General features: G+C 43.1%; 1 protein-coding gene across 1 annotated transcript in view; it reads left to right on the top strand.

The window, feature by feature from the left end:
• The window catches only part of PLAC1 (placenta enriched 1), a 45,924-nt gene that overhangs the window by 20,295 nt on the left and 7,085 nt on the right, over nucleotides 1-18,544 (top strand). The window lies entirely within an intron of this gene.

The following is an 18,544-nucleotide window of genomic DNA, read 5'->3' as shown; positions in this document are numbered from 1 at the left end:
TGGCTCCTGTAGTCACGTGGGAAACCCAGGTGAAGCTCCCACATCCCGGCTTCTGCCTGGTCCATTGCAGCCATTTGGGATTTGGGGAGTGAACCAGTGGATGGAAGACTTGCTCTTCTTCTTTGGCTCCATCCTTCCCTCCCTCCCCCTCTCTCTCCTCTCTGCAACTCTGTCTCTCAAATGAACAAAACCAATCTTAAAAAATACTTCAAGAATATTGAATCAAAAATAGAAAGATTTTATAAATAGAAAGCTTCAGCAAAGAAAAAGATGAGCACGTACCAAATGATAATTTTGGAACATAAGTAATACATCTAGAAATGAAAATCTCAGTGGATGGGCCCAATAGAAAAATAAAGAAGAGAAAGGGGGGAAAAAATCAGTGAACTGATTATATTAAAATATAAATCTCACCAAAAGCAAACTGGGAAAAATTAACAAACCCTTGGGTTTACAAAAGATATAACATTCATGTCTTTGGAATCCCAGGATGAGAGAAAAGGAATAAGGCTGAAAAGTACTCAAAAATAAATAAATAAATAAATAAATAAATAAATAAATAAATAAAATGGCAGACTTAGATCTTAGTATATCAATAATTATATTAAATATATAAGGTCTGAAGATACCAATGAGAAAAGATGTATTGGCAGAGGGGATAAGAAAAAATGATCAAAACATATGCAGTCTACAAGAAAATCACTTCATATATAATGATATAGAAAGGTAAAAAGATGGGAATATGTATGTATGCATACTTTATATAAACATTAATCAAAATAAATTAGAGGTACCTATATCAATATCAGAAAGACTTCAGAGAAATACAATTACCAGAGACAGAGATCTGTATTACATGATGATAAAAGGTTCAATCTACCAAAAAGACAGCAATTCTAAGGTTACATGCACTAAACAACAGATTTGTTTGTTTAACAAATTGTGTGAAGTAACAACTTATAGAAATAAATTAATCCACAATTATAAGTTGGAGATGTCAACATTCTTTTTCAACAATCAATAGAATAACTAAACAGAGAATCAACAGATACACGATAACTCAACAATGTCAAACAGTCTCATTAACATTGATCAATTATTTTTTCATACAACACCAGAATTCGCATCCTTTTCAAAGAGCCAGAACAGACACAGAACCCATCCTGAACCATGAAACAAAGGCACAGAGTGTTCTCTGAATATAATACAATTCAATTGGAAGTAAATAACTAAAGGGAAACAGGAAAATGTCTAAATATTTGGAAACAAAGCAACATATTTCTAAATATTCCATGGGTCAAAGAGCAAGTCTCAGGAGAAAACTATTAAACACATTCAATTAAATTCAGGAATGAGCATGTGGTACACTGCTTAAGACATCACTGGGATGCCTGCATCCGACATGGAGGTACCTGGTTCTGTGTCCCGGTTTCTCTGCTTCCAATTCAGCTTCTTGCTAATATGTACCATAGGAGGCTACAGAGGATGATGCTTCAAGTACTTGGGTTCCTGTCACCCATGTGAGAAACCTGGATCAAGTTCCTGGCTCCTGGCCCCAACTCAGCCCTGACTATCGTGAACATGTGAGGAATAAACCAGAAGATAGAACATCTGTGTCTGTTTTTCAACTAAAAAATTAAAATTTTAAATGTAATATTTAAAAAATTGTAGAACATAGCAAAAAATGAAATGAGAAAAAATTCTGTCACTATATATTATCAAAGACATATGGGCAGGCATGGCACAGTAGTCTTGTGCTATTGCTAAAGTTCTTGCCTTACATGCACTAGGATTCCATATGGTCACTGGTTCTAATCCCGGCGGTCCCACTTCCCATCCAGCTTCCTGCTCATGGCCTGGGAAAGCAGTCGAGGACTGCCCAAAGCCTTGGGACCCTGCACCCACGTGGGAGACCTGGAGGAAGCTCCTAGTTTCAGAATGGCTCAGCTCTGGCCATTGCAGGCATTTGGGGCGTGTAGCAGCAGATGGAAGATCTCTACGTGTGTGTGTGTGTGTGTGTGTGTCCTTGTCTCTGTAATTCTTTCTTTCAAATAAAAATAAGATAAACCCTTAAGAAAAAAATACAGTACTATTTACAGTCACTTAAAAAAAGAAAACCTTAGGTTTGTACCTAACAAAATATGCATGATTTGCACATTGAAAACCACAAACTGATGATTAAAGAAATCAAAGACCTAAATGAATAGAGACCAAAATGAACAGAATCAATAGACTCCATGTTCATGAATTTGAAGACTCAATATAGAAAAAATATTCTCCACAAACTGATACATAGGTTTAACATAATTTCTACCAACATACCAGCAAGTCTTACATAAAATTTTATCTAAAATTTATGCAAAAAGTAAAAGAAACTAGAATAGCTAGCCTTATTTTGAAAAAGGATAAAATGGAAAGAATTTATTGACCCTAATTAAAATGTGTGATATTGGCAGAGGGATAGACATCAATCAGCCAATCAGAATGAAGCCCAGAAGTAGATCCATATAAATATGCTAGCTAATTTTTCAAAGGTAAAAATACAATTCAATCAGTGAAATACAGTCTTTTAACAAATGATAGAGAAATTGCTCATTCACTGTGAGGCGAGTAGCACTTTGTAGTAGTCTGTGTTTTAAGAATCATCCATATATAAGTATCACTGTGTATATTAAGATATAGATGGATGCATTGGTTTTAAGGTATTGGTTCATGGGATTGTGCACACTGGAAAGTTCAAAATCTTTAAGGTAGGCCAGTAGTCTACAGACCCAGGGAAAAGTTGATATTGCAGTTTGAAAACAAAGGCAGTCTGCTGGCAGAATTCCATATCCTTACGGAGAGATTAGTCTTTAACTTCAGGTCTTCGGCAAATTGAGTGGGGGCCACCCACATGATAGAATGTGATCTGCTTTATTCAAACCCTGCCAATGTATGTGTTGAAGTTGTCTAAAAAGACGCCTTCACAACACCATCCTTCCATGTTTCACCAAATCTTTGTACTGTGCTCTAGCCAAGTTGACACATAAAATTAAGCCTCGCAAATCTGGACCTAAGTTGCACACTTTATGCATCATTAACAGAAAATGCATCTCAGACTTAAAAAACTTTCTAAACAGAGAAAATGGTCAGGATCTCCAGCTTGGGCTTAGAGTTTTTGTTTGTTTGTTTGTTTGTTTGTTTAGGATTTAATAATTATTTTTTTAAGGCAGAGTAACAGTGTGAGGCAATGACAGAGAAAATCTTCAATCCATTTGGTCACTTCCAAATGCCTACAGCAGCCACAGCTGAGCAGAGCTGGGCCAGGCCAGAGCCAGGAGCCAGAAACCGCACCTGAGTCTCCCAGGTGGATGGCAAAAACTCAAGTTCTTGAGTCATAATCTGCTGTTTCCCAGACATATTAGCATGAAGCTTAAATTAAAGCAGAATAGCCAGTTTTTAAACCAGCATTTTATAGGGAAGGCAGGCATCCCAAAGCGCAGCTTAATCCACTGTACCACAACACTGGTTCTAGTTTTTAGACCTGATATCAAAAGCACAATCTATAGAAGGAACACTCAATAAATTGGAGCTGATAAAGATAAAACTTGTTTTGTGAAAGACCTTGTTAAAAGGATGAAAAGATATAGAAAGGCAGAAAACATTTGTAGGCCACACAATGGACAAGTAACTCAAATCTAAGAATCTATGAAGAATTTTAAAAACTTGAGCAGTAAGAAAAAAATCCAATTAGAAAATTGTCAAAAGATAGGAAGGGAAAAATATGTATGGTAAAGATGTTTGCCATCATTAACAGGTAGGGAAATGAAATTAAGACTACAATAAGAAATCACTGCATATCAGAATAGCTATTACTTTTTTAAAAAATAAAACTGACGATATCAAATGCTGTTGAGAATGCAGAGAAATCGACCTCTTCTTTATTGCTGGTGGGAATGTGAAATGCTCCCAACACTTTGGAAAACAGTTTGGCAGTTTCTTACAAAACTAAGCAGGCAATTAGCATAGGACTCAGTAATCACTCCTGGGTATTTATCCAGATAACTGAAAACTTTAGTCCACACAAAATCTTGTACATGAATGTTTCTAGCAACTTCAATTGTAACAGCAAAAAGTGAGAAATAACCAAAAATTTCTTTTGACAGGTGAATCAAATTGTAGCACGATAAAAAGGAACAGGCAACAACTTGGATGGACTGCAAGGGTATCATCCTGATTGGCAAAATTCAGAAAGATCTCCACTGCATTATTGTGGATACTCAAGAATCAGTTGATTAGCTTTGGGTGGAAAATTGGCAAAAATAAGTAACCCAGGTGACTTAATTTTGTGTATGGTCTTTCTTTCCAACAAAATATAAATCTGAAAAACAAACAACAAAAATTTTCGCTGTGACCCTGCCATCCCGTATGAGCATCTATTTGTGTCCCAGCTGCTCCACTTCCCGTTCAGCTCCCTGCTTGTGGCCTGGGAAAGGGGTAGAGGACAGCCCAAAGCCTTGGGACCCTGCGCCCACACGGGAGACAGACGCAGAGGAAGCTCCTGGCCCCGGCCTGACTCTACCCTGTCCACTGGGACAACTTAGAGAATGAACCAGCAGGGGCAAAATCTTTCTTTCCCTTTCTATATATACCTGTGTCCTTTAAAGTAAAGAAATCTTTGTAAGGATACAATAAAATGTAAATAGTGTGCCATATACAAATATTAGGATGAAAGTAGTTTTTATCAAAACAGCCAGAGTCAGAGGTTGGCTGTGCGTGTCATAATCCCAGCAAATCTATCCAAGGCTAGTGTGCAGTACTTCCCTGTGCGTGGACTCTTCACATATGAACCTTATCAAAGCACTCTAGGAAGGAAGACTCAGCACAGCCGTATAAATTGGGCTCTTCTAAGGTCAACCACAGTTTTTATGCAGTGTCCCAGTTCATAAAAACAAGAAAAATGTTGACAGTTGCTTTATTCTGCTTCAAACTTACTCTGTTTTATAGCTTGGAGGTTAAGAAGGGAGAAGGCAAGAACAACAATGTCGGTTTTCAACTCCATCCCCTCCCCACCCCGCCTGCCTCATTGAAACCCAGCAGCCCTCATAAATAACCTGAAGACGCCTGAGCCCCGTGGCAGAGGCCATCCTAAATTGCAGGGGAATGAAGTGAGAGATAAAGGAGAACTGGGGAGGCATCTTGCTGGCGCCACCCCTCCCCCTCGGCTATGTCCCGGGCTGTGCCTGGGCCCTGTTGTTCAGGAGAACTGAGGGGTGCAGAGCGCTACCCCTCCCTGGAGCATCTGTGGCTTAGCAGGATCCACGAGGCGAGGCGAGGCTTCGCACGCAGAGTTGGCGGGGTGCGGGGGAGGGTGGAGCGGGAGGGGAGGAAAAGGGACTCGGGGATGGCAGGCAGGAGGAAGATTTCTGGCTTCTGTAGTGCACAGAACTAACTCTAGGGCCGGCTGAGTGTACCCTGAAGTCCCTGTCCCCGACTTGGGTGTAACCTGCCAGGGCAATTCATCCAACTGCTCTGTGCCTCCTTTGCCTCCGCTTAATGTGAGGATAAGAACACCGCCTACCTCCCAAAGCTGCCAGGCACACCAAGCCCTTAGGTGCAATACCTGGCAGATAGCGAGTGCTCCATCAGTGTCATCCAGGACAGGGACAAAGTGGCAAAAGAGGGCCTCGTATTCGCCTGCAAACACGGGGCCTGGCGGCCGTCTATCTTCTTCCCTTGCCACACTTCGCTGGCTGCCAAGTCCAACGGCTGCTTTGCTTAGCTTCGCGGCTGCTCAGCTTTAACAGCTGAGACTTTGTTTCGCCACTCGCAGGTGTGCCGCTCTGTGCATCTGGGTGGAATGTTCCCGCAATTACTAGATCACTTGAAGGGGAATGCTGCTTTTTTTTTTTTTTTTTTTTTGCAACAGATGAAGCCTGCACTTGTATGTGCTCATGGTGAGTTTTGAAAAAGTAGGAGACGAAGAGCTTGTTGACTCAATAAATATGTGTGTTTGGGTCCATTTGTCATCTTCTCGCTCACACATGCCCTTTCCCCACTGCTTGCTGTGGGCTTCAAAAGCAGGGCAGGCAGTGGGGTAGGAAAATGCGAGTTGTTGGTCTTCTTGGACCCAAATATTATTTACAGAGCACGGAATTTACAGTCAGGAAAGATTTTTTTTTTTTTTTTTACAGAAATGGGCATATCCTAGAAGCTCTCTATGTATACAAACCTCTTTTCCAGGTTATAAAAAGACATTTTAAACTGTAAATGAGAGCCCTGTTGGCGGTACATTCTCACATCTAAGTTCCATGAAAACGTTGTATTGAGGGGAAGGAGGTTACAAGGAGGAACTGCAGCCTTGAGGCCCTAGCAATGCTGTGATTGAGAAAGTAGGCCAGGGCTCTGCTTGACCCTGATTCACTCCCTCAGCCCCGGCACAGTGGGCGCGAAAGCCCAAGATGCTCACATAGACTCAGGGAGAGAATTCATCCCAGACCAAGTCAACTCAAACAGCGCCATACAGGAAGTCAAGTTGAAATTCTTCCCCCAGCATAAGTGGTCCTCCCCCAGCAGCTGCTCTCTATCAGCTGCCTAATCGGCCACCATTAGGCCACAATTACCCCAGCTCCGGGTCTCTACTCGACAACCTTATAAACGGCTCACTCGCTGGGCCATTAGCTGGGGTTAGCCACATTGGAAGTCAGCTGTGGATCTCACCCTTATTTTTTATTATAACAATAAAAGGCCAGCTTATAGATAACCCTCACTCTCAGCACATGTGGAATGAGATAAAACAAAAGCTTGCTGACTCAGACCCTCAGAACCAGATGGAGTCAGAGATGATGTGAACATGGAACCAATCAAGCCAGTACATGTATTAGAAACGTCTGGCTTCGTGACTCTCTTTAGAATTTTTTTCAACATTTTAAATCGCACTGTGAAGGGCAGAATTCTCATGTTCTTTTTTCCGATTCCTGCTTTTTTTTTTTAAGTTTTATTTATTTATTTATTTCCAAGAGCTTGTGAGAGGGAGAGACACACAGACACCTTCCATTTGCTGGTTCACTCTGCAGATGGCCGCTGTAGCCAGGAGCTTCATCTGAGTCTCCTACGTGGGTGGCAAGGGCCCAAGTCCTTGTGCTGTCTTCCATTGCTTTCCCAGACTGTTAGCAGGGAGCTGGATCGGAAGTGGAGCAACTGGAACTCTAATTGGTACCCATAAGAGAATGCCAGTATCAAAGGCAGCGGCTTAACTTGCAATGCCACAGCCCAGATCCCTATTTTCTGCTATTTTTATTTATTTGAGGGAAAATATGGTTTGCCCATCTCATGTCACTTGCAGAATTTGAAGCCAACAGAAGATCAGGTATGAAATTGAAACTAGGAGTCCATAGGGGACAAGAGGTTAAGAATCAAAGATTTGGAATCCACATCACTGTTGCTTCTCTGGTAAGAGATTGTTACACAGGTGACTTGTTAAATGTAGATTAATTTTCCAGCAATGTGGTATGAAATCAGCACATCAAATAAAAAAGCACCCAGAAAAACCAAAATGCATATAATGCATGTATATCCTAAATGCTATTTTAATGGAAGGAAAGCTTATTTGAAACAAATGCCAAAATAGAGGTTGAGCTTATGAAGGGCACTGAGAAAACACAGCCCATAAGATCTGGAAATGTTGCCCGCTAAAAGTATAATCCTCAGCTTTTCTGCACTGATTGGCTCTCATCCACAAGCCATGCTTGCATTTAGTCACCTGTATGTACAGGTGGGCCTACGCTCATTTGCAAAACTTTTGCAGTGGATCCTGGGAGGCATATTGCTTACATGTGTGAAGTGGGAATCGGATGTGGAGTCGAGGCTTCATTGTCTGGCACCCCACAGCTTGTTCTCAGGACAAGGAAAAAAATCTCAACACAGTAGATAAGATTGCAATCTGAATGGCCCTGCGCCTCACATTAAGCCGAAGCTGTTTTCTGCCCACAGCTGGGAAATTCGGGTGCTCTTGACCCAACGTGGGATGCCTCTGAGCTTCCAGCTGGGCACCTTAAAGGGGGCTGCTAGGTTGTCACATGTGACCTGTGTCAAAGGAAAGGGAGAACTGAGATGGGCCATGATCCATAGCCAGGGGTAGTCCCTGAGAAACAGAGAGACAGAGAGAATGTCATCGTGGTATGGTCAGGAAAAGTTTGCCATCTCCTTCATTTATTTCACTCCCTTCCCGGATGCCTGCCCGCCGTCTCACTTTTTTCATTCACTTGTACATACATTCCTCAAGTATTTACCGAACACCTATTTCAGGCCGGAGCCTGGGCTAGCCAGGGCAGGAGTATACAGAAGATGTTTGTTTTCTCCTCTCCCTCTCAATGGCTCTTCTCTCCTGCTCTCTCTCCCCATAATTCAGTGGTAACAGGGGTGGATGGAGGAATATCCAAAATCCCTCCCTGTAGGAGACATCTGTGCCAGGAATTTCCGGCAACCCCTGAGGAGAGTGGCAGATTGATGGGACTCCAGTTAGGACTGACCAAGGCGTGGAGGGAGGTAGGGCAGGAGGCACCCTGCAGTCAGGCTGTCTGCCCAGACCTATTCTATAGCTTCCATTTACAGGACACTTGCTCTGTGCCAGGCCCTGTACGTGCAGTTGCTCACCCCTCATTCAACTCTCTAGCCTCCTACGTTGTTATTATCATTGCCCCTGTTTTATAGGAAGAAACTGAGGCCAGGGGGAAAGTGACTTTCCCAAGGTCATGCAGCTCAGATGTGACAGAGCCCCAATTCCTTCTTAGGTCAGGATATCTAATGTATTTGGGTTTTTAACAGGCCTGGGGCATAAGAAAATAGTCTAGTAGCTGAGTGATTTTGATGTGTCAAGAGAGACCTGGAATGAAACTGGTGACCTCGGGTGTTAACTTCTAAGCATTGGTTTCTTCGTTTGCAAAATGGGGGGAAAAACAACATCACACTGTAGAGCTATTGTAGTTATTAAATGACAGAGAAGTGCTCAAGAAATATTAGTTATGAAAAATTATTGACAAAACAGAAGTGACTAAACTTCACATAGAAACAGAACTCATGCAACCTTTTAGAAATCCTAATCTACTTTCTTGTTTACAACATCCGAGTTTTTAAAATCGTCTTAATAACTAACATTTGTTGAGCACTTATACATCAGGAACTATACTAGACAGTTTTATACTCACAGTCTGAGTAATCACAGCAATCCTATGAAGCTTTATTGAAGTATTATGTTTTATTATTATTATCTCCATTTTCCAAATGAAGACAACAGCAATTAGAAAGTAATAGCCAATGTTAGGCAGCCAGCACCAACAATACAGCTTCATTGTAGGTCCCTGGTGGCATATTAAAGCAGCTCAGCTACTGGGTTATCCAGCCTCAAGCTCCCCAGGGCCTCATTCCTTCCAGAATTCTTAGACTGTCTTCGCAGCCTTCTCGGGTCCATATAAATCTGTCCATAGAAGCTGCACCCATTGCTGTCCATGAAGAGAATAGAGTCATTGTCTTCTCTGGAACCTTCCTCCTTGCCAAGATTACCTCTTATCTACAATATCCAATTAGCCAAGTCTGCAAGTCCCAAGGACAGGTTCTCTAAAGGCGGTCAAAGCAGGAATGTTATCAGCCCAGAGTTGCAAGCTATTCAGAATCTTCAGGAGTCAACCCATCACCCGTGTACTCAGAAATATGGAATACCATTTAACACTTGTGGGTGTTTTTTTAATATATTATATTCATTCCCCAGGCTACAGTCATCCACAAGCAATGTCACTAAATCGGGGGAGGGAGCGGGAGGGGGGAGCGAGGCTAAAAGGCTTTTCTTTCTGAAAAATCAGTTTATTTTGTAAATAATGATAAAGTGGTCCTTCTGGAATTGTTGCTTCTTTAGAGACTCCAAATTTAAACTTAGAACACGAGTAAGAATGTGTTTCATAGGTCCATGGCCCTTGATAAACATAATCCTATTTCTTAAACAAACTTTTTCCCCCCAGCCCCACTGTACAACTGCCAAATAGCTAGGGCAGCCACCATTTTGTGCCAAGAATTTCTCTTTCCATTGTCCGTGAGCAAAGTACAAGGAAGGTCTCACTTACCTCCCCATCCCCTGTTTGGGCTCATGCCCTCTGAGGCCTTACTCTATTTCAGCTTCTACCTCCACACAGTCAGATAAATGAGTTTGAACAACCCATGGAATGAGCACCTGCTTCAGTTACTGTCCCAATGTGCACATGCTAATCCCTGGGTTTAGGAGAGGTTCGCCTTCAATGCACCATGGTCAGGCCCTTTTTAATGGACCAGCACTTCTGGTTTTAATACCCCAGGCTTGATTTCGAACAGGTGGGTGCCACAGTTGTTCAGCTCTTATTAGGAGCCAAGTTCATGGCTCAAAAACGATGTAGGATTCTTCCCAAAGAGCCAGAGCAACTACCAGATGGTATTACTGGGGGGAAACTGAGCTCAATTGCTTTTTGCAGCTACTCAAGCTGGCAGCTTTGACCAGGACAGAGAAGGGCCTCAACTGTGCTGCTTTGCTCAAATTCATCAAGTGAGCTATTTTTTTCCCTTAAGTTCTAAGATGTTTGTGAAAACCCAGCTTGTTTTAGGGCCTTAGAGCTGCCTAGCTCTGCTTGTTTAAAATATGGCACCAACAGAAAGTCACCCACTGACTTGACCATTCAGGGTCAGTATCGTACCCCTCCCACCCTTGCAAGCCCTGTGTGCAGTGTCCCAAACATCCAGGCTTGGAAAGTGAATCCCAGCATTCTTCTCGAAGACGTGATGAAGGCAGGAAGGGACACAATTATGGTCCTCGGAGTGAAATTAGAAATCTATGATTCTCTGCTTCTGTAACAAATGTGAGAGCCTGAGTATGTGAGGTACCCTTCTTCTATCCAGGAGGATTTATGGGGTGAGTGGACAGGCTGTTCCCCTTAGTTTGGGGCTGCCATATCTGGTGGCTTTGAACAGAAGCCATGTACATTTCCCTTGTCAAAATAGATCGGGACGGCCTGAATATACAGCATGTCCTGAGGGGTTCATTATGTTCTGCGTATGTGCACAGCTCACAGAATAAACGTGTTACATTGAAATAAGGGCTGACGGCTTGCTCTCAAAAAGCCTAAAATATAAGGAGTGACAAAATACAAATGGTGATCCCGAATTATCTACTCTAAGTGCCTCTGAATGTCTGTCTCTAGCTTAATGCCTGTTTTCTTTCTCTATTTCCCCTGCTTGAAAATCTATTAACTTCTCCACCTCCCCCCTTCACGCTAGACTCTGCTACCCATGAACAGCCTGTGATTTTCTTTTATGGCCTCCTTTCTGGATATCTTGCCTGTGTTTCCTTTCTAGAAAGAATACGACAAAAGTGCCACAAGCATGGTATATGCTTCCCTCCATCTTTCTTTGGCACTTACTAGCTTTCAGATTTTCATTTGGAAAAGTTTGTGTGTGTGTGTGTTTAATATATTTAAGAAGCAAAATAATGGAGATAACAGAGAGAGAGAGTGCTGATTCACTCCCCAGTTGGCCACAGTGGCCAGGGCTGGGCCAGGCTGAAGCCAGGAGTCAGTTCATCTGTGTCGGCCATAGCACTTGGGCCATCTTCTTGGAAGTGGAGCAGCAGGAACTCTAACTGGGTCCATATGGAATGCCGGCACTGCAGACAGCCTAACATGGTGTGCCACAAGGCAAGTGCTCTAGTTTTGTATCCTTAGAGAGTTTTACTAAACACTCTGGTCATCCATTCCTTCTTCCACAAAAGGAGGCGAACAAATAGCAGTAACTGCCACACAGAGTTCCCGGGAGGGAGTACATGAGCTGTTGAACTCACAGCCTTCAGCACAGCACCTCAATGGGATGCACTCCTGCTCGCCCACCCACACAGGAATGTGTTTCTACCATCAGGCAGCTGCCTCGGAAGAACAGCCCTGTGTAGGGTGGGCTCAGTTTGTCTTCACTCCTATTACTTTGGAGTAAAAAAGAAAAAAAAATAAACATGTATTTATATTTATTGGAAAGGCAGATTTACAGAGAGAAGCAAAAACAGAGGAAGATCTTCCATCTGCTCATTCATTCCCTAGGTGGCCGTAGCAGCCAGAGTTGAGCCAACCTAAAGCCAGGACCCAGGAGTTTCTTCCGGGTCTCCCACGTGGGTACAGGGTGCCAAGGACTTGGACCATCCTTGACTGCTTTACCAGGCCACAAATAGGGAGCTGGATGGGAAGTGCAGCAGCCAGGGTTAGAACCGGCGCCCATATGGGAACGTGGCACCACAGGCAGAGTCATAACTTACTCCTGCACAACATGGACCTCTAAAGTTAGGTGGGTTTTTTTGTTTTGTTTTTGTTTTGTTTTTGTTTTTGTTTTTTGACAGTACACAAAAGAGTTTCTTATCGCTGGACAACACAAAATATTCAAATTTCACAACATTCCAAAGATCTGCTTACCCTCCCTTCTACTCTTCCACTGCCGAAGATGCCCACGCTGACAGAAGTTGGTCCTGTGGGAAACTTGTCAGCCCTTCTGTGTCTCTTTACAGGGCACAGTAAAATGGATTCAATAACTGCTACCTGCCTGGGGAACTGCCATGTGTAGCAGAAGTTGAGCAGGTTTAGAAACACGTACACAAAGCTCTAGGAGCACATGGATTTAATGGGCCAAACACTTGGGCCATTTTCCACTCCTTTTCCAGGGCATTAGCAGGGAGCTGAATGGGAAGTAGAGTAGCCAGGATATGAACCAGCATCCATATGGAATGTTGACACTGCAGGCCACAGCTTAATCCACAACACTGCAGCATCAACTCCTCATCTGCGTTTCTTGCACATGTGGCAACCCCCAAGGCTGAGCAACTGCCTTTACTGTCCTACGTTCCTTCAAGGGAATCTTCCATTCCTGAACGTCTGTTTCCCATGAAATAGGCTCAGCTCTCCAGCATGGCACAAAGTGCAGCCTCAGCTGGGCTCTGCCTGCAGTGCCCTCTGACCCGTGCTGCAGACCTCGTGTGAAAGCCTGCACATATTCCTTCCTCTCCTGCTCCTTTATGAAGTCTTGGTCTATTCTAGAAAGTTTCTGACCTCCTGTTCCCCGCCAGCTGCCATCCTGGTGTTTCTCCCCACATTCTCCAGCATGGGAGAGCTGCCCCCTGGGCCTCTCTGTGCTTTGCTGTGCTCAGCCAGTGAGTCGGTTCTGCCCCTTGTCCTGGAGAACTCAGCTGCCACACAGCGAAGCAGGGTTCCCTTGGCAGCATGGGGTTGGAATCTAGAGGCCGGGCCACTTCAGGCCTTTCCCTTGCCTTCACAATGATTAACTCATAATAATGTCTTGCACTTGGGTAAGCATCCGAAAGGGTGGTGGGGGGGAGAAGCAGGGCAGGCTGGTGGAAAGGCCTGAGGCTCAAAGTGACCTAGTCAACCTTGATCTTAGACCAGGCTCTCTACCTGCTGGTCCCCTATTTGCACAGGTTGAACATGTGATGCCTGCCTTTGGGAACCTTACAAGAGAACTGCAAGGACCAGGAGGGATAGCAGGAAAGAGTGCATTCTCTTAGGGAAATGACTCTCTGCAGAAATTTTTAAAAATACCTAAATTGAAGCAAAAAAAAAAAAAAAAGGTGGGGGTGTCATGTTTGGGGAATTTGTCTTCATATGGACCCTTAAGTGTAAATGAATATTTTTAAATCCATGAATTCTATAATTTAATTTTTCCAAAATGTACTTTTAAGGTCCTTGCTACTATTACTTTCTAGATAACATTTTAAAAGTGTTGATACTTCTGAGTATTTCCCCATAGCTACGGGAGAGCCCCCACACACTGCAGTTCCAAGTAGTGAAGCCCCAACTTTTCAGTCTGATGTAAGAAGTGTGGGCCCCCTCGCAGTGGGGAGGGGTGGGGCCACTTTCAGTGCCCCCACCTTGGGGCTGGGCAGGAAACCCCTATGCCAGTATTGTCCTCAGTACCATGACCCACCTCTCCTTTCTCCGCCATCGCTGTCCCCTTGCAATTACCAATGCACTGTCACATGCAGTCACAACCAAAACCTGTCAAGTAAGGCCCCTGGTGGACACTGCTATCTAAACTCATGTGTATCAAATTTTGAGTCTTCCGTAACATTGTGGGACTACAACGAGAAGACTGGTATAAGTAACCCCTGCATATACGTATGGTTTCTAACATGCATCACTCCAAGCATGAGACTATCCCGTATGTTCACATGTCTCCATTATGTTTGTCTGTGACCCAATTCCCCTGTTCTACAACATCAATCACATTTGTTTAGAAGCCACCGCAGTGATCTCATTTTAACTTGATTACCAGCTGACACCCATATGGGATACCAGCACTGCAGGTGGAGGATTCGCATACTAGGCCACCATGCTGACACCTATAAAATACTATTTAAATTAGAACACAATTTGGGCCCGGCAGCGTGGCCTAGCAGCTAAAGTCCTCGCCTTGAACGCACCGGGATCCCATATGGGCACAGGTTCTAATCCCGGCAGCTCCACTTCCCATCCAGCTCCCTGCTTGTGACCTGGGAGGGCAGTTGAGGACGGCCCAAAGCTTTGGGACACCTGCACCCGTGTGGGAGACCTGGAAGAGGTTCCTGGTTCCCGGCTTCGAATCGGCACAGCACCGGCCCGTTGCGGCTCACTTGGGGAGTGAATCATTGGACGGAAGATCTTCCTCTCTGTCTCTTCTCCTCTCTGTATCTCCGGCTTTCCAATAATAATAAATCTTTAAAAAAAAATTAGAACACAATTTAACTGATCAGAGAAAACTAAAATTTCTCATTTTGGTAAAATGCTTTGGTGACTAAACTGTTGTAATTGCCCTCTTTGTAGAATACTATTAAATGAATTATGATATAGGTGCAACAAAATTTTTTAAATTAATTTGATTACCTCTGGAAAGACTGGTTTCCACATAAGGTCACATTCTGAAACACTAGAGGTTAAGACTTCAAATGTATTTTTGGAGGGAAAAATTAAACTATATAAAATAATATATATACATATACAAACACATTTATAGTCAAGAAAAAATGGCTTCCTAAAAATGACCAATAGCCCTCCTATCAAAGGAAGCTTTTCTAAACCTCTTCTAGCTCTCAGGAGCCAAGGGACAGTGAATGGCCCCAGTCAGGGCGTGCACACACGCACCAAGTGGCCGCACTCTGGGTGGAGCACACACAAGGTAGCTTTGGGTTTTGGAAAGATGCATACTGGGCAGGCCAGGGAAAAATCAGCCAAACAGCCTATAAAGTCAACTGCGGTTTGATTTGGATTCAGGCCACGCTTCAGGGGCCATGTACATGCACCTCACTTTAAGAAAACCTGTACCCAAAACTCCCAGTTTTGAAAGGCCACGAGGAATGTGCTGACCATTTTTGGAAGCCATCTCGAGCGCTCGTTTATTGACACAGGTGTATCAAAGAGGTGGCAGAGCCCTTGAAGGAGCATCGGATTCAATGCTCTGATGGACACAAATCCACCTTGTCTTTTCAAGCTTGAAGGGACTCCGGAGCGTTTGTGGCAAAGGGTGTAGTTTTTGGAAAAACCAGGTTCGAATAGATGATTAAATTAAGAGTAAGCTGAATTGGGGTGCATTTGAGAATTTTCTGAAATTTTGAGGAAATGCTGAAATGCATCCCTTTGTTCAACTTTGAAATTAAACCAGCCCAGCTTCCCTGCACGAAAGCAAGAGAGCTCCGTTGACTGGCTGTTCGCAGTTCTCCCTTACAGCTTTCAGTATTTACTTAGTCAGGGTTAGCCCCGTTCTCTGCAGCCTGGGTTGGATTTCACACTGGACTGCTCACCTTTTAGGAACCAAATTTGTGACCCAATGAAAATTTCTCTTACAAGCAGCTTGGGTTCTTCTTTATTTCACAACCTTTATTTGTATATCAGATGAACCATGACATTTAAGCTGTGCTTGATAGCTTAACAGATTATAAGAACAAAACCAGATGGCCCAAACAAAAATGATGCTTTGATTGCTTTCAAATTCAATGTCAAAAATTAAAAACAGCTTTCAAAAAGCCTTGACTTTTTTTCCACAAATGACTTTGAGTCATACATATGTGCATACACTCCCCCCCCTCCCAAGAGTAGACGTGTATAAGTCAAAAGAGTAAGAGCAGTTACGTGGGGGTTGAGAAGTTTACTGTTTTATTTTTTCTTTTCCATATCTCCCAATTTTTCTGCATTTGCATTTGGGATCAGAAAAAGAATTCTGAAAGACTGCTTTTCAGTTTAATTTTCACAAAGCCGGGTCTTAGGCACAGCCAAAGGTGTTTCCCTGTGTTGAGAAAATGGCCATTGTTGAGCATTAGCAGTTCATAATTCTTCTTCCATGCAAAATGATGAATAATGTGCGGTTACTGTAACGCCGTTCTTCATGGGGCTGGAAAGCTGAACTGGTCCCAGAGACTTTAGAATGAATGTAAATCCTACAGAAAAGCAGCTATTTCATTTCTTCAACTCACTTTAATGTATCTTCAACATCATTAGTATTAATCACAAGCCCCCCTTTCTGTGAGAGCAGTGAACCAACTAATTCCTTAAAACTGGCTTCAAAAAAAACCCCAGTGTCAAAAGGCTCTCAACCCTTGAGATAGTTACCAGAGCAAAGGCAGGGTGTTACAAACTTGAATTTCTAAAGGAAACAGCTCACAACGTGTTAGGATTCTCTTCCCCGTTTTGGCTTCGGACAGAATCTGTATTCCGACTCAGATCCATTTTTCCTTCAAATCAGCTGCAAGGGAACTACAAACTGTTGCTGCAAATCAAAGGCCTGACAGTTATATTTCCCCGAGGTAATTTCAGGCTGCTTCGGAGTTTCCTTTTCCCCCCTGTTTCCTTTTGTTTTGACAACAAGATTCTGGGAAAACAATATACAAATGATAACTACGCTGTCATGAGTGTACTGAATTTGCAAAATAAATAACTGTCGGTCCCCAAAGCTTCTAGGAACCTATGGAGTGAGTTCTTTTTTCAAACTATTCTAAAACCAGATGTGGAAATATTTAGCTAACTCCCCTCCCCATGCTCCATGCAAAGAGTTCATACATGTCTCTAACGACATCCGAGGTGATGGCGAAGGCCAAATCCCGGCTGCTTGCAAGCGATTTCTGTTATCCTTCTCCCTCCACCTCACCCACCTCTCCAAACTAAGTTAAACTTTCAGCTTTTGTCTCCCTTACAGAAAATCTTCCACATTAAAAAAGGCTCTGTGTTTAAACCAATCCCGGATCTCGCAGAAGCCATTTTTAAAACAGATTTTGTGGTGAGACTATTTAAAATCTACTCTGAGCAGTGTTGAAATATACCTTAGTCTGAAGCAGTCAGCAGGCTGTTCTATCGACCACTAGAGCCTTAGAACACGCTGTTCTGGTGTGTACCTTTTGACCAAGGCCCTCACCTCCCCCCACCCGCCCCCAGAAGTCTGTGGCAATCAACAGTGTCCCTCCAGGTCTAGACTGCACGTGAGGTGTGGATGTTCATGGGCTCTAGCTAGTCATCCCACCATACATACCTAAGTCACACATCATAGTGTATCACAGAAACACAACTGGCACTCTAGCCAGGAGTTCCTCATCAATAGCTTTAACCAATCAAAGGTTGAAAAGATTCCAAACAAAACAAAACGTTGCATCGGTACTGAACAGGTACAGAATTTTGGGATCATTATTTCCTAAACAACAGTATAAAACTATTTGCATAGTATTTTCACTGTGTTAGGTATGATAAGTAATTGAGAGATGATTTAACTCAGTGGGAGGATTGTGTAGGCTCAATGCAAATACTGCAGTTTCTCAGAAGAAACTTCAGCACCTGCAGGTTATGGAATCTGAGGGGAGACCCAGAATTAGCTCCCCACAGATACTGAAGGACAATTGCATATAAAAACATCAGCAGCTGAAGTTTATATGCAGCATTTAAAGCACCTCCACATGCGCGCGCGCACACACACACACACACACACACGTGGAGATGGGGAGTTACGTAGAAGCTCTTTTCTCTTTCCTGCCGGTGTGCTCGCTTGGGCCAATCTATTCCATTCCTGTATATAGCAAACGAAGTGGGCTGTCTCGGATATCAGACTTGCCTTGCTAATCTAATTTTATCCTTCTCGGTGATGGATGTAGGTATGTATCTCTTAAACATAAGCACTTGGATTCTTCTGAACATATTATAAGAGCTTCTTTTTCCATAGGGAAAAAAAATAGAGTTTGTATGTCCCTAGCCAAAAGTTTGATGATGTTTTTCCATGTAAAGGGTTTATTAAGAATTAGGCTTATTAGGGGATTCTTGAAAAAAAGGGAGGAAAGAGAAAATTCAGTTAAAAGAGCCAATGGGAAATGCATAAAGCACATAGGGAAAAACAGAAAGCTACTTGTACTTCAAGGGTGCAAGGAAAACAAGCTGTTTGCAGACATGTGTTATTAGGGCGAGGGTGTTGCCGTTTGTGTCTGAAGCCAGGTTCGGGATGATCTGGACCAATATGTACTTATATAAATGTATCTAAACTCACTGATCTT

Source organism: Ochotona princeps, chromosome X (genome assembly GCF_030435755.1).
Source record: "Ochotona princeps isolate mOchPri1 chromosome X, mOchPri1.hap1, whole genome shotgun sequence".
Taxonomy (NCBI): Eukaryota; Metazoa; Chordata; class Mammalia; order Lagomorpha; family Ochotonidae; genus Ochotona; species Ochotona princeps.
Note: the sequence above shows the minus strand (reverse complement) of the source record. Positions and strands in the feature narration are given on the sequence as shown.